Source organism: Bos taurus, chromosome 26, assembly GCF_002263795.3.
Source record: "Bos taurus isolate L1 Dominette 01449 registration number 42190680 breed Hereford chromosome 26, ARS-UCD2.0, whole genome shotgun sequence".
NCBI lineage: Eukaryota > Metazoa > Chordata > Mammalia > Artiodactyla > Bovidae > Bos > Bos taurus.
The window spans coordinates 33,204,298-33,225,519 of NC_037353.1; the positions used below are offsets into that span (position 1 = coordinate 33,204,298).

The following is a 21,222-nucleotide window of genomic DNA, read 5'->3' on the forward strand; positions in this document are numbered from 1 at the left end:
CACATGTGCTGGCAAAAGGCTTATAAAAGGAAATGACATATCTAACATTTTGTAAAGTACCTTTTTATGTATGGTATCTTAATATCAAATAATTTTCTCTCTTGCACACTACCAATCTTTGCCACTAGTATTTACACACACATATATACAACATCAGAATGTTTCCTTGAAAAAGTGAATTCTATTTATCCTTCCATCATGTATGTAGTAACTTTCTTGAGTATGTAGGTATTGAAAGGTATCTTGTAACTAATCTATTTAAACAAAGCAGGTGGGATTAAATGCAGTTGAGATAGTTATCATTATACATTTTTAATTGCAATATAATTGATTTATTATATTAGTTAAAGGTGTACTACATAGTGATTCAGTATTTTGTACATTACAAAATGATTATCACAAATATAGTTACCATCTGTTACCAAACAAAATTATTATATTATTGACTGTATTCTCCATGCTGTATATTACACTTATGTGACTTAATTGATTTTATAACTGGAATAACTTAATCCCCTTACTATTTCATATATGTATTTTTGTTAGAACTACTTCTGAGCCCATCTGGGGAATAATTGTCACCTATCATTGTTATCACATTTTACATTTAGACATGGTTTTGTTGCTTTGGTACAATGACAGGTAAAAACATCTGGAAAACTTAAATGTACTGTCAGAATGATTCCTAAGGGTAAATATATCAGAAACACCAATGCAGTTTCTATAAGCAATAGAAATATAGTTTTTTATTAACTAAATTTATTCTTAAAGAAATATGCTAAGACTAAATGTTTTTAATCTTCTTTAAAAATTCATACCCACACCCCATTTTGCCCAGGAAACATTTTGTTATATTTTAATTATCCTTATTATAATGTCTGAAAATTCAAGAGTTAGAGTTTTTAAGTCTTGTGAGAAAAAAATGTCCTTGAGAATTTACTCTCAATTTTTATACACTGAAAAAGCCTTACATTTATATTTTCCACTTTTTCTGGTTTTTGCTTTTCTCTCTTTATGTCATTTCATTTCTTTCTTGGCCTGTTTTTAGTAGTGATGAACATGGGCCCTGACCTGAAATTAGTATAGCAAAATCTTAACCTCTAAGATATTCTTCAGCTTTTAATCAAGTGCTTATTCTTTCAGAACAAAATGGTTCAGATTGCTGCAGATTCTTTAGACTTAACAGATTTAAGTTCCATGCTTAGAATAATGCTACAAAGAGAAAAAAAAAATTTTTTTTCATCTTAGTCACTTTTTGTGTGAGTAAATTTATTACCATACACTTGACTCATTGCTCTCATCCTCTGACCCCTTCAAGGCTGACATGGGTGATGTTTTTACCAAACTAAAGAACAGCTTTGGATTTCTTTATATATATATATATCTTTAAGAACATTCTTGTAGCTTTAAACATAGAATTTGGTCCTGTGTTAGACATTTGAATACAGCATCTATCAATGATAACTGTACCAGCTGCTTTAGGCATATGTCTGACCCTAACCATACTTTACACAAATCATATTTCATTCTTAAAAACCCTGTGAAGGAAGCATCATATCTCCATTTTACAGATGAGAATAACAACGCTTAGTGAAGTAGACTATCCATAGTCACATACAGAATGAGAATGTGAACTTAGCTCTCTCTTTTGAATGCACTACACAAAAGGTTCTTAGAGCCAGTTTTCAGTAATTAGTAGTGAAAGTGAAAAGTGAAAGTGAGGTCCCTCAGTTGTGTCCGACTCTTTGCGACCCCATGGACTGTGGCCTACCAGGCTCCTCCGTCCATGGAATTTTCCAGGCCAAGAGTACTGGAGTGGGTTACCATTTCCTTCTCTAGGAGATCTTCCTGACCCAGGAATTGAACCCGGGTCTCCCACATTGTAGGCAGACGCTTTACTGTCTGAGCCACCAGGGAAGTGAAAGGAAGACTTAAAACAAACTGGTTTTCATTATCCAGATGGTTACTCTCATCTGCTCTCTGTGTCATGACTCCATTTCTCCTGTAAAATCATTGTGGTAGTAAACAGTTTCCTTAACATAGTTGATTGTTACAACAAATGGAAAAGGAAATCCTTGGCAATCATATGTCAGTTTTCCACCTTCCCCTCTCACCCCACACTCTACTGGTCTGGAATACTTAGAATTTTAAGAGCCCGTAGCCTACACCACACTGCATCTTTTAATAACAAAAACCACTACTTATGCGCTCGCTGATAGCTTGTAGGTGGCAGTCACTGTTCTAGGCTCTCGCTATACATTATCTTGTTTCATCTTTATGACAACTCTGTAAGGCATTACTCCCATTTTAAGAAATAAGGAACTTTTGTTCAATATTGTCCAGCTCTATAGAAGTGCTCTGCCTCCAGAGCCTGTTTTTCCGACTGTGCTGGACTGTTAACCCTACTATGAAGAATTAGTAGCCTCACAGAGAGTCAGACAACCATTCTGGGTGGTTCTTGACAACAGTCAACAAACCCTTACTAGATCCCACTCTTTCGTACAGGCTGAAGGTACTGAATCTGGGCTGTGTAGACACAGAATCTGCTGTGTACCAGTGAAGTCCTTAGTGAGCTTGTTTTTATAGAGTCCTTTAGAATCACTTTATTTAAGCCTAGACTATGTGATATTCTAGGCTTAAATCCTTCTCTCTCACTGGACAGTTGAGGAAGGGGAGCCTCCAGGTTGGTCTCTGACTCTTCAACCCCATGTATGCTCTTCTAGATATTACTGGCCAGTTCATCTTCCAAAGTGCAAACCTAGTGCTGTTTACTTTCCTGCTTAGAAACCTCCCAAGGTTCCCCTTTGCCTGCTGACACGTGTCCTCCTCAGTCTTATCCCAGGGTCTTCCAGAGAATGCGTTCTAGTCTTATTTGCTACTACTCCCTCTGGATACACCTTCTGTCCCTACTAAAATGAACTATTTCCCATCTCCGTAGCCCACCTTAGATTTTCATTAGATTTCATTTCATCTTCCACCTGGCATATTCTCCCTTTGTCACCTGTGTTAGTCAGGGATCTGAATGCAAGTGAGAGAAGTCCAGATCTAACTGCCTATACACAAAAGAGGGACATAATTTTGGGGGGGAGGGGCTCCAAAATTTTGGGGGGCTCCAGAATCACTGCAGATGGTGACTGCAGCCATGAAATTAAAAGATGCTTACTCCTTGAAAGAAAAGCTATGACCAACCTAGACAGCATGTTATAAAGCAGAGGTATTACTTTGCCAACCAAGGTCCGTCTAGTCAAAGCTATGGTTTTTCCAGTAGTCATGTATGGATGTGAGAGTTGGACCATAAAGAAAACTTTTATTTTGATGCTTTTGAACTGTAGTGTTGGAGAAGACTCTTGAGAGTCTCTTGGACTGCAAGGAGATCAAACCACTCAACCTTAAAGGAGATCAGTCCTGAATATTCATTGGAAGGACTGATGCTGAAGCTGAAACTCCAATACTTTGGCCACCTGATGCAAAGAACTGACTCATTGGAAAAGACCCTGGTGCTGGGAAAGATTGAAGGCAGGAGGAGAAGGGGACAACAGAGGATGAGATGGTTGGATGGCATCACCAACTCAATGGACATGAGTTTGGGTAAATTCCAGGAGTTGGTGATGACAGGGAAGCCTGGCGTGCTGCCGTTTATGGGGTTGAAAAGAGTTGGACACAATTGAGTGACTAAACTGAACTAAACTGAGTTGTCACATGTCACTAAATAGTTCAAGGGCAGAAGTGACTACAAACACAGTGGAATCTAAGGGTTCAAGCAATCAAAGGATCATTACAGTCAGGTGTTGCTCTTCCCATCTCTCCTCTCAGCTCCCTTGTGTGTGGTTCCATCCTTCATCAGGGTGCCTCCTTGTGGAGACAAGGCTTTTGCCACCCCTTTCAGTGACATCTGTTGAATCCAGCTATTTTTGTTCCCCCGAAAAGTCATAGGGTGGAATCTTACTGGTTCTGGGTGGCTCTGGTTGTGTAAAATCTCATTAATCTATGATCTGATATTTTAGACCTGGAACCTCATGCAGGGGATGGGCACACAAACTGAGAGCAGTTCCCTCAGAAAAACCCAGAGCTTTTACTAAAAAGGATAATAGATACTAACAACAGGTGTCATCTTCAGAATGTTTCAGCTAAACTTTTGTCTATACTCTGGATCTCAGGTGAAATCCCATTATTTTCATCAAGCCCTGATCAGTTTCCTAGCCAGAAATGATCTCTGCTCTGACTCTTCAGGGTAGTTTTTCCTCTCGCATGGGGTCACAAAATCAGACACGACTTAACGACTAAAAAACAACAAGGCGCTAACATCCTCTACTTCGCTTTGTGTATGTTGTAGTTATTAAGGACCATGGCTTCATTTCCTTGTAGATCTTTTTTACCCCCTCCCTCATCCCCCAAGGGATTTTATATGTTTCCCCAGGATATTGTGCAGCCAACTGAAATGAATAGCAGAGGGTATCCAAATAAAAAAAGAAAACAAAGCCAGGAATCACTTTAGTACCCCCAAAGCATGGAGTTTCAACAAATGCCTGTATAGATACCAGATAGGTAGAAAATGTCCTGCTGCTGCTGCTACTGCTGCTAAGTTGCCTCAGTCATGTCCGACTCTGTGCAACCCCATAGACGGCAGCCCACGAGGCTCCCCCGTCCCTTGGATTCTCCAGGCAAGAACACTGGAGTGGGTTGCCATTTCCTTCTCCAATGCATGAAAGTGAAAAGTGAAAGTGAAGTCGCTGAGTCTTGTCCGACTCTTAGCGACACCATGGACTGCGGCCCACCAGGCTCCTCTGTCCGTGGGATTTTCCAGGCAAGAGTGCTGGAGTGGGGTGCCATTGCCTTCTCTGAGAAAATGTCCTACCTGAAAGCAAAGCAGGAGACACAATCAGAGGGTCCACAGTGTTGGATAAAATGAGACTAGCCTTTAGTTGAGGTCAACCATAGCTTTCCAGGCTGCTGAGACAGGTCCGGATAGACCAGTTTCCGGTGGGAGGCGTCGGGGTGGCAGGGTCAGAAGACAGTTCTTGTGTCAGATCCCTACCTGGAGGAGAATGAGGAGTTTCTATGTAACCAGTTGTCTTCAGGGGTCTCGGTCTAGACTGTAAGCTGCTGGTGGTCAGGACCCCCATTGCATTTACGTGGGGCCATGCTCCCCCGGCCTGGATCTGGGCCTGGTCAATGAATGATCTTTGGAAGAATGGTCAAGAATAGTTTCAAAGTTGACATCTAGGTTCTTGGATGTCATTCAGTTGAAACCCTGCAGGTTTTTATCCATTGCACTTTGGCTACCATGTAAACATGTTCTTTCAAAGATAAAATAAGTAACTTCACAATAACAGAATATTTTTGTCCATTATTTAATCACAGTGGAAAAGCATCTTATATTGATATTTTCCTTGGATGTGAGTCACAATTTGACCTAATTCGCGAATTACCTTTCTTTTATGATTTTTTCCTTTTATCCCCAGGAAGCATGCCATTCTTTAATGCAATGTAGAATATGAAGAGTGCATGTCACCTTCACCATCAACGCTTTCTTTGAATGCAGCCTTGAGCTGTTAACTGGAAGCAGGAGCCCTGGGCCTTCCTTGTAAACAAGTAATGGAGCCCTCAGCTCGCCGCCCCCCGCCCCTTGTAAATAGCTATTTATTAACATATACCATCACCAAACAACATTTTTCCAATTCCAGGCCCCCACAACATTACACCACTGTCTGCTCCATTGTAAGCTCAGGGAGGCCTTTGGCCATCTGTTTCATTAGACGCCAGAGGCAGTGAACAATATCTGAACTTTCCTGAAGCGAGTGCCCGGGCTTCCCGCTTCACACATCTCCCCCTTCCTCTTCTGCCACTGCTGCCACCGCCACCGCTGCCACCGCCGCCACCATATTTTTTTGTTTGAACGCTCACATTGTAAATTAGTGTATTCACACATCACTTTTAAAAGGCTCGCTGTGTTATAAGATGGGACAAAGCGAGCTCAGTAACAGCCCATGCACAGTGCAGGTGGTCGAGCTAGCTGCTCCCCAGATCAAAAGTCAAACAACTGTGAATCTCTTTTGAAAGTCCAGTTAGGGAGACAAGGCGAGGCTTATCTGCACAAACAAGAACGAGCTATAGATATACATCGCAAATGCAAGAGGACAAAAAGGGGTTTCAGAATCTTGTAGGAGAAGAAAATCTAATGCTGACAATTCTGAGGGCAGCTCTAAAATACGTAGCTCTTTTTTTTTCTTTCTTTTTCCTTTTTTTTTGTAAAATTAGTCTTTTATTGTGTGGCGATTGTTAATTATTATTTATGCTTTGGTACTGTTCCTAAAGTAGCTAAGATTTTTTTTTTAAGCCACCGTGGGGGCAGGAAGTAGCTCCTTTTCATGGTTGTATTTTATTTTTCAGCAGCATTTAAGGACAAACTCCTATTTATACCACACAAGCAGTTTTGTCTGTTGTAAACAAAGTAAGTGGCTGGGAATTGTGCTTTCCCAGAAATGTTTTCCAGGGAAGCCATAATAAGAAACAACTGTGTACATCTTGAGATTTTTTTTGTCATCTAGGTATTAAGAAAGAATTGTTTGCATTCATGGAAAAAAAAGAAAAAGAAAGAAAGCATTGTTTATAAAGAAAGATATTCAATATCCAAAAGTGTAATTAAAATATTTTTTAAACTACAAAAGTTGGTCACCTTGCTTGTATTAATTGAGGTAGTTTTCTTTTTCTTCTTTTAAATTATTTCCAACATTTTTTGACAAGATAGTAACTGAAATGACCGGAGGCATTTTCTTTTTTTAACCTCAGCAGCCTACTTAGAAAGTTAGTGGCTTCTTTTGTAAAATTGTGTGAAGGACTTTGAAACTAAAGTCTGACTATCAATCAATGGGGAAAATGCAAAAATGGTAAATTTTATTAAAAAATTTAAAAAAGGGTTAAACAGGTTTGGAATTATGAAAGAACAGCATAGTTTCTTATAGTTTACATAGCCACTCTATTGTCCATATTCTGATATCTTAATGATTTTATGATTAAAAAAAAAAACCCTCTCAGCTTTCTAATTCTCAAATCAGTTAAAAGTGTCTCAAGCAGCAGAGTCCCCAAGTACTTTCAGAAAAACCATGCTCTTTATCTCAGGGCATAGAGCAGTGGTCCCTATCCTAGGAAGGGTTTCACAGAGTCTCTGAACCACTGGAACTTTCTGAAAATTTTTGTGTATGTGTGTATGCATCATGCTGAGAATTTTCCATAAAATTTTCTGAAGAGTCCCCAGCCAACTCCAAAAAAGTTGAGAAATGAGACATAGTTACAGAACTGTGTACAAATGTCTTAGCTAAATACTACTTACAGGCTTTGATACTCTGGCTTATTTGAAACGTATTGGTCTACAAGAAACGCTTATTTTGAATTTCCCACAAAGTTTAACAAGAAACTTTTCAGGGGTGCTTCCTTTGGGAAATCAGACCATTTATCAAAATTAAATCCTGAAGACAATCTTAACAGTTAAAATCTCTATAAGGCCTTATAGTTTGTAAGGCACATTCACGTACATTATCATTTAATGTAAATTTCAGAGGAAGTCTGTGATTTGGCATCATCATTATTATCCTTGTGTCATAAACAATTGAGCCCTACAAAAGTTGAGTCTTGCCCAAAGTCATTCCATCAAGATGGGGCCGAGTTGGACCAATACCCTAGTATTAGCCTCAGAAACCATGTTCTTAGCAACAACAGCCACAGCAGCATCTTCTTCAACAGCAAATGTTTACACCGTGTTTACTATGTCAAAGGGAATCTGGTGGTCATCAGAGATTCAACAAACTCAGAACTCTACTCCTAGGTACCTTAATATTTTTAAGAAATAACAGTGCATAGTCACTTATGCTTCATGGTCAGTGAGAGATAGAGGCTGTAGGCTGCAACAAGAAGAAGAAATCCTGGTGCCCACGGTCAGTTAAGATTTTATAGGGGAGATGGCAGGTACCCAGCCTAAAAGTTGCTGCCTAATTCTTAACCCACTCATGGTGTACGCTGCTTCCCTTTTTATGGCAGCCTCAAAGTAGTAACTTCCAGTGGCAGAAATTGAATCGAGGGTAGGAAGGATGGTGTTAGAGAGATCTTATTTGTCCACGATTGTGTTGAGGGTATATAGAAAGTTAACAACTTGTAACTGCATCTGCTCATAAAATAAATATGACCCAAATCCTTCTTGAGAATTTACTTGCAGTAGAGTTTAAGATTTTCTTCAAGTAAACAAGAAAGGCTTGAAGTCACCTCAATAGAAAAGATAATTTCATAATTGCAAACAATTATGAAAAATCTTTTCACACATTTACCCCAATTTTAGAAAGATACTAAGAACTTTCATACCCTTGACTAAAATAATGTGTTTATAAAAATCTATGGTCTTCGGAATTATACTACATATTTACTATAGCTTCTATACTTGGGATTCATGAATAGATGTGAAGAATGTTGGTAGAGTACATGGATTATTTTATTGTGATCCATTAATTAGTTGATAAGTATATCACTTTAAAACATTGAATTTTTTTTTCATATATTCCCATGAAATCTTTTTCATCAAATGGGTTTATAGAAATCTAGTTAGTAGCAAACTTGCCCAGCCAATGAAGAAAAGCATTCATTTTCTGTTCTGTATATGTGATCTGAAAGCCATAGCCTTTAGGTCTTTTAATCTGTCTGTTCAAGGCCAAGCTATTTATATGGATAATTTTTAAAGCCTCTGTATAAAGAAAACAAGAACATTTTATTTATTCACTGGGGTTTTTATGTGCCTTGAAATTGCATAGATAAAGTATTTTCTGGCTCATGGATCTGGAGGAGATAAAAGGTCTCTTATTTTATAAGGCTTTATGTAAGCTTTTCAAATGTAGAGTTTTCTCATGGCTGGAATTTTTTAAATGAAACATTATTTCACCATTATAATTGGAGTTTAACGTGGGCATCTTTTTCTTTCCCTGAATTGCATGTTAAATTATGTGTTTAAGATCGGTTTTATTGCGTTTTTACCTTCTGGATTTTCAGTAGCTCTCATGTTGGAGAAATGAATTTACCAATCCTCATTTTTAGTATTGGGCAACTATTTAATATGCCTCTGACTGGAACACCCAAAAATCAGATTTAAGAGGCAAAGTGAAAGGTATAACTTGCTTTTGCAGCATATTGGTCAGGAGGATAAAAAATTATTTACCTCCACCCTCCTTAAGAATTTTTTCTGAGACTGATGAACTGAAAAGGAAAAAGAGGTATTTTTGAACTCCGGAGTAACTGGATTCAGACCAGATTCTGGGTGAACATTAGCTGCTGTTAGCTCTGCCATGTCAGGGCCAAGCAACAGCTTTCCCTGGCTGGAGCGTTCCCAAGCTATCACGGCCATCAGACAGGTGGGGAATAAATATTGTAGAATGGTGGGACATTTGAAGAGCAAGCTCCTGATCCCCAGGACTCAATTTGGACCAGCTTCAGTTGGAGCAAACAGGTGTTCCTGGGAGGAGCTGTCCTCAGGTGGCTGAGCGGGTGCCATTCTTTCACACACATGAAAAGTTCCCTTTCCCTCTGCCCGCAGGAAAATTAGAATTAACTACAGCTTTTTCTTTTGAAATGGAAAAAGAGAAATAAAAAGATGGCACCAGGTTTTGGCTCTGACTGGATTTCCATGGAGCATGTAATCTATGATGAATGATGAGAATTCTAGAAGCAAAGCATCCTTGCAGTTTTCAACACTGGAGATGCTGTAAAAACTGAATGAATGCAAAGAATCTGTTTACGCATGGCTGTACCTGTCTCTAAGACTATTCTAAGGAATAGTCTTTCCTTCTGTTATTCCTTTGTTCATTCACCAGTTATTTCATGAGCTCTTGCGATTTTCTCAACACTAAGCTAAGTGCTAGGCATAGAGTATAAGACAAAAACAAAAGGCCCTATCCTCCAGGGACTTAGCCTAAATTGTAGTTGTAGTAATTGGTCTGAACATGAAAGTGAACCTGGGAGTCTTGGGGAAACTGGACTGAAAGTAGGTGCTGGCATCAGAAGGATTTCCTTTTCTGTAGTGCCATCACACTGAGGGTATGACTATCGTTTCATGTGAGGGGTCGTTCTAAGTCAATTTTTTAGTATAAAACATAAAATAGATATATTAAAGAAATCTTTTAAAAGAAAAGAAATTGTTTTAATCCTTCTTCCTTAAAACAAGCTACTCTGTTGATACAGGTATTTCCCTTTATTCTTTCAGTCATGATCCATGTATGATGTTAGATTGCTCCTCTGACTTAATATTGTATCATAAATGTGTTGCTAAAATACCACATCTTCATAATTATACTTCTCCTAATTAAAAACTTTTTCTAGTGAAAGATTTAAAAAACCTTTTATTTTGTAAAAAATAATAATAATAATAAGTATCAAGAAACAGGGAGAAAGTAATCCATAGTCACACTAGTGACAGGTATCAACTATTAAAGTTTTGGCATAGATCATTCCAGTAATTTTCTCTGTGAATACTAATTCTATTACTGGTTCTATGAAATCTCTTCTTTACCTCATCCATTGCTTCATCTGTTACCCTTTTATCTTTTTTAAACCTCACAGGTTTGACTTTACAGTTATCTGCCCTTCATTTTATAAAGGCTGTACTCCTGCTGTTTCATTGAAGAAACCAAGTTTTCAAAAACCTGTGTAGGTTTCTTCAGCACACAGTTTTCAGAATTGCACTTTCCCTCTGACACTTTAGGATGTCATATTCTTTCCCTTGTTCTATAGGATCTTTTTTCCCATCATCTTCATGTTGTTGCACATTTTTATTTGGTTTGGTTAGTTTTTAAATCCTCTCCTTGGGTCTGCAAATGGATGGCAATGTTATGTGATCAACTCTGTCGAGAGAGAGTCCTCCATCTCCAGACTGTCTTCACGGGAATGAAACGGGACTTCTTCCTTCCCCTACTTCTTGACTCTGGCATGAAAAGTGTCCAGCCCTTGGCTGTACACCTGTTATCTCCTTCCCATCTTTACCCTCTGCCACTGCCTGCAAACACACTTTACTTACAAAGACCATGCTTCCCAGGGTTCACCATACCTTGCTTGTCACTACCCAGTATTGATTTATTGTTTACCTAGGAACTGTAGTTTCTTATTGGCTATAGAAAAGAAAGAAGGTGAGGAGTGTGGAAAAGGAGGCATGCCCACAGTAGTTCACATGTCTCCTACGTGGCAGCATCCACCATAAGAAAGACAGATGCCTGGTTTCTCGTTGTAACAGAATTCACATTTTTTTTTACCTAGCAGCAGACTTCGTGGGAGGTGGACTACTGCTTACATTTTTCAGCCCAATTCATTTTTTGCAGCAGTAGAAAATCCTTGCAGGTTCTGGCAACTTGTGGTGATGATTTAGGTGTCATAAATTATCATCATTTTTTTTTCATTACAGTTTAATGGGCACTTTGATAGGTACAGCATCCAGAGCCATCAAGCAGGTGCCATTTTAAACCAGAAACCATGGATGATCTTTAAAATCACCCTAAATAAGAGGACCATGCAAACCATTTCTGTAGCTCAACCCTTGGGCCTGTATGCTTGGGTGGTCTTGTTTTAACTGTTACTGTTTAATTATTGATGACTTACTGACATAAGGCATGGAAGCCTTAGGGGGAATGAAATCCCATGAGCCATTTTCCTTAGATGAATCTTCTTTGAGGTTTAAGTGTCCCTCTAAGTAATATAGTGAGGCTGGATTTAGGGGGTCATTCCAAATACTGCCTGGTAAAGCTAGCTGTGGCATCTGTATTCATCGGTGGAGTCTGCTGATACATCTGGAAAAAGAGGCATGTCTGCCCCGTGCTTCATCATGACAGCTCATGTAGGCCAGGCATTCTCACAGCATTCTGTACTTCCCGTTTCTCTTCTCTCTCTCTCCAAGGAAAAAGTCTAATCCCCAGCAATAAAAATGACTTACCTTTAGGAATTGATTTCCCCTCTTAATGCTCCTATCCTGGAAGCTTTTATTAAGAAAATGGTAAATCACTCCATGGGCTTCCCTGTTGGCTCAGCGATAAAGGATCCACTTGCTGTTGCAGGAGATAGCGGTTCTATCCCTGGCTCAGGAAGATCCCCTGGAGAAGGAAATGGCAACCCACTCCAGTATTCTTGCCTGGGAAATCCCATGGACAGAGAAGCCCAGTGGGCTACAGTCCATGGGGTTACAAAGAGTTAAGACATGACTTAGCAACTGAGCAACAATTTACTCCACACTTTGCAAGTTCCTTTGCAAGGAACTTTGCTGAGTTTGTAGGGATGGAGAATGGCTCTTGCCCTTAGAAAACTCACATCCTAACCAAAGAGGGCTGAGGAGTGTAGAGGAAACACGACTTCCAGATGGATGCTGAGCAGAAACCCCGTGTGCAGTTCTGAGTGGAGATCATTGCCAACTTGGAGGAATTAGGATGAGTTTCATGGATGGCAGGGCATTCATAATGGCCCTTGAAGGAACGGTGAGATTTACCCAGGCAAAGTTAAGAGATTCCAGACTAAGAAAACAAACAGAGAGAGAAGTAGCATCTTGCAAGGCAGACATGGCAGATAATGCAGATCAGCTTTGTTGTCAATTCTGTGATTTTTGCCTTTTGTTTTCTGGGGCTCTTGTTTTAACAATTAGTAGATCACCTTTCAGCACACTTGTACAGAAGTGTCATCTCCCTCCCAGCCCACCCTGCCCCCACCACACCCTGGGAGATAAAAGCTTGACTGATAAGAGGCCTGAAAATCCAGACTCCATTTGTTCTCCTCATTATTATTCTCTTATTGAGCACCTATTATGTCCTTTGGGCAGCATGAGCCTTAAAAGATCAAATTCTTTCATTGTTTTTATGTAGTGCATTGCTGTTTAATTTTTGCAAGTTCTGATTTCCTCTTGAACATCACGGGTTTCATGGGGTTTCTCTAAGCATTCTGAAAGGTGTTACAAGTGTTGGTGATTATGGGTGTAGGCAGGATAGACTTCCACCAGAAGGTGGGATTTTTCATACTGTGCCGTCGAAAGTACCATCCAGAGCCAGTGCTCAGAACAGCTCCTTTAGAGCTTGTCCTCTTAATCATTAGGCTTTGCTGTCTCTTCAGTGTTGTGTGAGCTTCCTATAACCTGTTGTCTCAGCTCTGCTGCCTGTGACATAATCTGAGAATAGGCTGGTCTGGGGGTGGAGGGGAGCTAGAACCTGGAGGATTTTAGGAGGCCACAGATCAGAGAGGCTGGGTGGCCTGGATTCAAATCTCACAACATTGAGTGAAACTGGCCTGGGCCTACTACTGTCTCTGCGCCCCCCGCCCCCTCTTTTCTTTTCCTGGCAGCCATTTTGCTTTAATAGGACTTGAAATTTTTAACCTAGTTTTGCTTTGGGGGAAAAAATGTGTTAACCATGTGGCTTGTCAAGACATCACTTTCTAAAAATCTCTTGATTGAAAGTTCGCTCTCAGCACTGGGGTTCTTTCTAGGTGCACATCTGCCTTGTTAATCAAGTTCTCTGGATTTTAGTATTTCCACTGACAAATGGAAACGCTTAGCAGACAGGCTGGGAAGGAGTGGCTGTCCTCTTCAGCGTGACTAAAGCGCTGACGAAATACTTGAAGGTACCTGGCAGGGCACTGCAAAATCCCATGGCCTTTCAAATCTGTAAGGAGAAGGAAGTAAGAGCAGTCAACACAAGTGGTAACTGGTCGGTGGGTGACAGGTAAGCACAATGTCCTGGCCAGGGACCCAGTCTGTGCGCTTTACGATTTGTATTTATTACACAAATAGTGTTGCCAGAGCCAAAGAGAACAGTTTTTAAAAAAAAGTGCTCATAACACACCTACAGTGATCTTTTCTTCATTATTTTTTGTCTTTATTTAAACGTTGGTATTTTCCTTTATGTGACTTTAGTACAATTTTAAGTTCTGCCTTTTCCTTTAACTTAACATGGTAGCTTACTATATGTAGTGAATTTGGTTTTATAGTTGATCTTTCCTAATCAAGTTATTATGGTGTTGATAGAGGTTCAGGAAAGCCGAGCGGCACGTTGGCATGCGTTAGTTTTCCAGAAGATTGAAGGGCTGACTCTAATGTGGCTCAGGCTTCCACCACCTAATGGTTAAGAGCGCTGAACTTTGATAATTGGGTGCTGAGATCTATTGCTACTGTTCTATGCTGTCCACACGGATCACTTGCATATATTAATTTTAAGGTGTTCCATGATAATATTGGCGATAAAGTAGGTCTGTAAACAAAGCAGGCAGGTCACCATGTGGAGGAGATAAATATGGTGGATTCTAGAAATAGCCCCATTTCCTGCCCAAGTATTCCCTGACAAACAGACTGAAAGGCAATACTTGAAGTTGGGTTAAGAATTCACGCATTGTCTTTGTCAGCTGTTGGTACTTGATAATTTAATCAGCATCAATCCTGGCACCTGCTCGGTGGGGTGTTAACCAGGTGAAGTTTGCCTCTGCCTTGCACAGAGCACTGAGGGATGGCCTGGAATGCAGGAGGCCAAGAGGAGGGCTGACAGCAAGGGTGGCTTTGGAGCTACCTTATTAGCAGAAGATTGAGGTGTGAGCTGGGTGCCGTGACAGGAGGTGCTGAACAGCCAGGGGGCAGCATGGGAGCATTTTGCACCTGAGGGAGGAGAAATGGAAGGAGGAAGATGAACGGAGCTTCCCCATCTTTCCCGAGCCCGGGATGGTGGATGACTCGTCATCTTTTGTGTTTCCGCTGGGGCAGCTAAATCGGAATCTCTCTACTGAGACCAGGGGGTGAAAACTGGAACTCTGTGGACCGTAAGCAGCTTGCAGAGTTGCTGTTGTTTTTTTCCCCAGTATGCACGGTTTTGGTTTGTTTTTAAAATTGAAATATCATCTACATATCATAAAATTCACACATTTTAAGTGTAGATTTGATGAATTTTGGTCATGAGATGCAATTAGGTAACCACCACAATACATCTGGACAGAGACCAGTTTTGTATTCAGTTCACTTCCTCTATCCCTGTCCCAAGCAGACCTTGATCTGCTCTCTGCTATTAGTTTTGCCTTTTCTAGAATTTCACATAAATGGAATTATCCAGCACATGATCATTTGTGTAAGACTTCTTTCAGTCAACGTAGAGATCTTGAAATTCATCTGCGTTGTTGTGTGTATTACTATTGCATTCCTTTTAATGGCCGAGTAATATTCCATAGTAGAAATATGCTACAATTTGTTTCTCACTCACCAGTTTATGAGCCTGTAGGTTGCTTCCAGTTCAGAGCAATTATAAATAATGGTGCCCTGAACATTTGTGCACACGTCATTGTTTAGGTTTTCGTTTTTGTTGAGTAAATATCTAGGGGTGGGACTGCCAACTCGTAAGATATGTATATATTTTAATTTCATAAATTAAAATGGATTTTAATTTGGACCTGCCAAACTGGTTCCAAAGTGGCTGAACGTTTTTGCATTCCCATCGCGATGAGTAGGAGTTCCAGTTGCTCTGCAGAGTTACTCTTAAAACTTTCAAAATAGCTGCCCGCAGTTAAAACTGAAAACCTTTTAGAGGAGCACATGGTCTCCAGCACACTCTGGTTCCTGTTTGACGATCTCGATAATTTACTTCATCCACCTCTCTCTAAAGATTCATGACCTCTGCTTTAGAAACTCTGAGCAGCACCCTGTCCCATCGTATGCGGCAGGTATCATGGCTGAGAACATATCTGTAGAGGAGGTGAATCTGGATTCTCAGTCTTGCCATTTGTAAACTATCCCTTTGAACAAGTTACTTAACTTCTCTCTGCATGAGTTTCTTCATCTGGAAAATGCAGATACCTCTTTTAATGGTTTGTGGTAAAAATGAAATAATACAGAGCATGTCAAGCACAGGGCCAAGCCCAGAGAAAATGTTCAGTAGATGGTACTTACTTTTTTTTATAAATTGTTGTTTATTTTGTTTACTACACTGTGTCTTCATTGCTGTGTGAGGACTTTCTCTAGTCACAGTGAGCGGGGGCTGCTCTTCTTTGAGATATGTGGGCTTTTCATTGCACTGGCTTCTCTTGCTGTGGGCCACAGGCTCTAGGCTCACGGCTCAGTAGCTGTGGCTTGAAGGCTCCAGAGTTCCAGCTCAGTATTTGCTCTGAAGCATGTAGATCTTCCTGGACCAGGGGTCGAACCTATGTCCCCTGCATTGGCAGGTGAATTCTTAACCACTATGCCATAAGGGAAGTCCCTAGATGATACTTATTAGTACCACGGTCTAGTCCAGTGATTCTTGACTGTACGTGTTTGTATCAGAGGCACCTGTGCAAAATTTTAAAAAGCATGGACACCTGGGTCCCTCCCACAGCTCTCCTCAAGAATCATGATCTTCTGGGCTGAACCTGAGCCTGTGCACTGTTTAAAAGTTGTGTACATAATCAAGTTGAGTAAACCTGGTCTTCAATCATTGGTTGCCTGAGAAGGCAGTAACAAGAAGCACAGCATTCTAAACTCTGTTCTATCACCAACTAGCTGTGTGATCTTGGGCAAATCACTGAACCTCTCTGCAGGAGGTTTAGCTAAGATCTGCCTAGCACATTTAGCCTTAAAGAATTATCAGTTTCTTCCTGCTAGATCACAGCTGCAGTTGGAGACAGATGATTTGATGGTGGTGGAGGTCTGTACCTGCTTCTGGAATAATATATCGAAGGCAAATCTCAGACAGAACTCTGCCACACTTAGAAACATGTTTTAGCAAGTAAGCACAGAAAAGGCCCTCCACCTGTCCTGTGGGCCCACCAAGCGTCTGTCCTCTGTTCTGACAGGAGGGTGCGTTGACAGCCGGCAGCTTACAGGGAAAGTTCCCTCAAGTTTGATGTGAGAATATTCTAGCAATAGGAGTTGGCTAACCTTCTAGTCAAAGTCAGGTGATAGACTCCTCCTTTAAGTGGATGTTGTTGTTCTTTTAGTTCTAAGTCATGTCCAACTCTTTGCGACCCCATGGACTGTAGTCCCCCTGGCTTCTCTGTCTGTGGGATTTCCCAGGCAAGAATACTAGAGTGGGTTGCCATTTCCTCCTCCAGGGGATCTTTCCAACCCAGGGATCAAACCCATGTCTCCTACACTGGCAGCAGATTCTTTACCACTGAGCCACCTGGGACGCCCTTAAGTGGATGGACCAGGAGACTAATCCTGAGTGGACAACTCCAGTCCAGGGGAAATAGGCAACTGGGGTCACTAGAAGCAGATGCCCTTCCCATGCAGGCTGTGCGTGCTGATGATAATGTTTCTAACCAGTCCACGTAACTTCAATACCATTTCTAATGTCCTCATTAATAATTATTAGTTATGCTGATCGAAAGTATAAGATGAAGATAGGTGCTACACTTTAAGAGCTGCTTCTGGAATATGGTATTTCGTTAGTCTCATAGCTGAACTAAACAGTGTATTCCCATTAGGCCACTTCAGTCACTGAGTGTGGATTAAAACCAATGCACACATATATGTCACACTATATATATATCTATATCTATATATATCTATATATATAGATAGATATATATGGAAGTATTTTAAAGTTGGGCTTTCCCTGGTGGCTCAATGGGAAAGAATCTGCCTGCTAATGCAGGAAACGCTGGTTCAATCCCTGGGTTGGAAAGATCCCCTGGAGGAGGAAATGGCAACCCACTCCAGTATTCTTGCCTGGGAGAATCCAATGGACAGAGGAACCTGGCGGGCTACAGACCGTGGAGCCGCACAGAGTTACACGTGACTTAGTGACTAAACAATAACACATTTTAAAGTTAATTATGGATAACATGAATTCTCGTGTCCCATCCAAGCAGAAGATTCAACAATTCTGCAAATGTTTGGTCCTAATAGGTACACTGCTTTCCAGCACAACTTGGCATTTTTAAGCCTCCTCTTTCTGGAAACCCCTCTGAATCCCCCAGGCCCCGTTAGTGCCCTTCCCTGACCTGTGTCCTCCTAGAACATAAATTGCCTCACGGCAACTTATTTCAGCCCAGGGAACATACATTAAGGATTCCAAACTTTATAAAGTATCATCATTTTTGACTTACCTACATTCAACAGCATTATTTCCCAAACTTCAGTGATCAGAGTAGTACATCACAATTTTTTTTTTTTGTCTTTTCTGTCTAACATCTCCAGTGCTATTTTTCTTTAAATTAGCACACTTCTTTTTTCAACTTAAAATATATTCTTTAGCATTATCCCACAGAGTATGGTTCCCACATGGATTAATGGTTCAAGTGTGTTCGTTATGCATTTTTTTCACATGTTAAAGTAAATGCATAATTAAATGTTTTAAATAAAATGTTGAGTGTTCAAAAATATTTAAAATTAAAAGTGATCCTCTCTGTGTTGACTAACATCAGCTCCCGCCCCTGTGGTGGTCTGCACACTGCACCATGCGACCCCTCACTGTGCTGTATTTGTGGGGTTCCTTCCCATCTCCCCTCGTAGACCATAAGCACTCAGATGTGGTCTCAAAACATAACGAAGCACCAAAATATGTAGAAGTGAAGTGATGCCTGTTCCTCTACCTCCTAAAACTTTTGAAAATGATTGTTTTCATGTCATTCTAAAGGTGGAGCAGGGTGGAGTTGGGTTATAAAATGATTTTAAATTTACCTGACATGAGGCTCATGGAAAATAAAGAGAGCTTGAAGAGTTTCCAAGTAGAAAAAAGGCAAAAAGAAGCTATCAAATTATCATCTCAGTTTCCCAGAGGAAGTACAAAAAGTGAATTCAAAAGCCCTGTTGCTCTTTCCTGAGTCACACCCTTGGAGATGTAGGAGGTCCTTCTGGGCCAAGACTCTGTACACATGTAGCATTTTCTTGGGATCATGTGTGGTCTTCAGTCTCTGCCCCACTGAGGAATTGGGAACCCCTGATTCCAAACTTAAAAATGCTTTATCCATTTTAATGTAGGCTATCCCCTGCCTCCCCAGTCCCAACCTACTAGTTCTATGTTGTAGTTGCCCGCTTTATTCTGTCGCACCCAAAAGCATTTATGCCCCTTGAGGGCAAGGACTGAATCTTTCTGCTTTAGACTTCCTGTGCCTTACTAGTTCCTTAGACAGAATGGACACTGAAGAAGTATTTGAATGAATAAATGAGTGGGCAAACGAATGAATGAATGAACAAACAAATGATCAAAGAACAGATGAGCTACAATGTTTTGGTTTATAATGAACTTTGCCCATGTAACTCTTTGCATTTTAATAAAGATCTGGAAGTGTTAGTTGCTCAGTCATGTCTGACTCCTTATGACCCCATGGACTGTAGCCCACTAGGCTCCTCTGTCCATGGAATTTTCCAGGCAGGAGTACTGGAGTGGGTTGCCATTTCCCTTCTCCAAAAGACCTGGAAGGAAACACATTTAAGAGAAAACTTTCTAATGTCTGGAAGCATGCTTGTAGATATGAGGGTTAATCTAATTATTTTGAGTAAGTTTTTACTTCTCACCTCCTTTCAACAAAGTTTGATGATTCAACCTTAAGAAGTAATCAGTCTTAATCTCAGAAAACAATGTTCCAAAACAAATCAGTTGACTATAAGTTATAAATTAATCTTCCACTGATTTCAGTTACATAGGAAATGTAATACATGAAATGTTTTTGAGGTTTGTCTCTCCATTGGTTTCCAGAAATGAAAAGTTGGGACTTAGAGAAATATTTATCTTAGCATAGTACCTACCTTGAACTTTCCTATATGGTATTTGCTGATATAATTTCAGATTGAAGCATTAGCATTTAATTATGTATTTTGGAAGTTCAAGAGTTCTGGTTTGGGGGTTGATGAATTCCTTTAACATTGGTTAGATCCATATTGAGTAGAAGAAAAGGGACATAAGTACTTACATTAACAACATCTAATTTTCTTAAGCCCTTTAAAAATATACTTTTAAAATGTTTAAGATAAAAAAGATAAGTGTTGGTTTATTTGCATTGGTTTTGCTTATTTCCCACAATTGGTGAGGTTGTTTGTTTGTAAAAAAGAAAGCGCTGCAACCTCGATCACCCAGTCTCAATTTGGGACATTGCAAATGCTCTCTATACATTAAACACACGTTTGCAAGTATGGCACCAATTTGTTACGGACAGTTCCTCCCTACACTGTTTAGAATTTTTGGCAGGCTTATCCAAGAAAAGCACAGAGCTCAAAGCAGCGGGAAAGACTGTTGAGGGTGCGTTGTGTGCCCACCGGGCAGGCATGTCCCCTCACCCACAGCCCTGGAGTGAACGCCCATGATTGTGAAGTTGGGGAAACTTCTCCTTCAATAGCCCTTTTATTCCACACATGACACATCCCACTGAGGTTAATGATGGTCACTCAGAAAACAGAAGAGGCTAAAATTCTGTTTCTAATTATATTTGCTGCCTTCTGAAAAGTTTGATTGAAGTACAAAGTGTTACACAAGATTCGTTAAGGACCATGTTACTCCACCTAACATTGTACAAAGTGCTCTGTTCAGAAAGAGCCTCTTCTTTCTACTTGCCTCCAGTGAGTTTTGTTTATTGAGTATTTCATGTCTAGAGAAAAGTGTAAGTTCAGGTAAATGATTATGTGTATTCACGTGGGCACATTGAGAGAAATTCAGAAGTGTGATCTCAAGATCAATATCTCCATCAGGGCTGTTTATTTTCTTCTATTTTCTGTAAAATGGGGTATGTTCTTTGCTTATTTGGCTGAAGACTAGGGGCCTCCAATTAACTCCAATTAAATAGACTAAACAATCCCAGCTGGTTCTGAGTACTGCTCTCCATAGTCTTTTGCTCAAGCCCATGAGATTTAGGGATGTTTTATAAGTTTTGTAGTATAGACATTTTTCCCGAGCCTGATTTATTAGCATTTGAAGACTAACTTCAGTGAAATAGCTTCAGATATCAGTGTATACTCAGTATTGACAGAAAATAAATAGTTTGCACTATTGAAAATAAGACACCATAATAATAAAGAAGCGTGAGATTGCTGAAAGGAATTTGCCCATCAGTATATTTGTTTTGGTCAAAAATAAAACTATTGGGACTTCCCTGACAGTCCACTGGTTAAAGAGTCTGAGCTTCCACTGCAGGAAGTACGGGTTCAATCCCTGGTCAGGGAACTAAGATTTTGCATGCCACACGGCACAGCCAAAAGATAAAAAATAACATGAAAATAAAACTATTAACCATAAACTGAGAAAGCCTCTGCACAACCTTCCTCCATTATGTGGT

General features: G+C 40.2%; 1 protein-coding gene across 16 annotated transcripts in view; it reads left to right on the forward strand.

Annotated features, from left to right (window-relative positions):
- The window catches only part of VTI1A (vesicle transport through interaction with t-SNAREs 1A), a 382,358-nt gene that overhangs the window by 227,262 nt on the left and 133,874 nt on the right, over positions 1-21,222 (forward strand). The gene's annotated exons all lie outside the window — the stretch shown is intronic.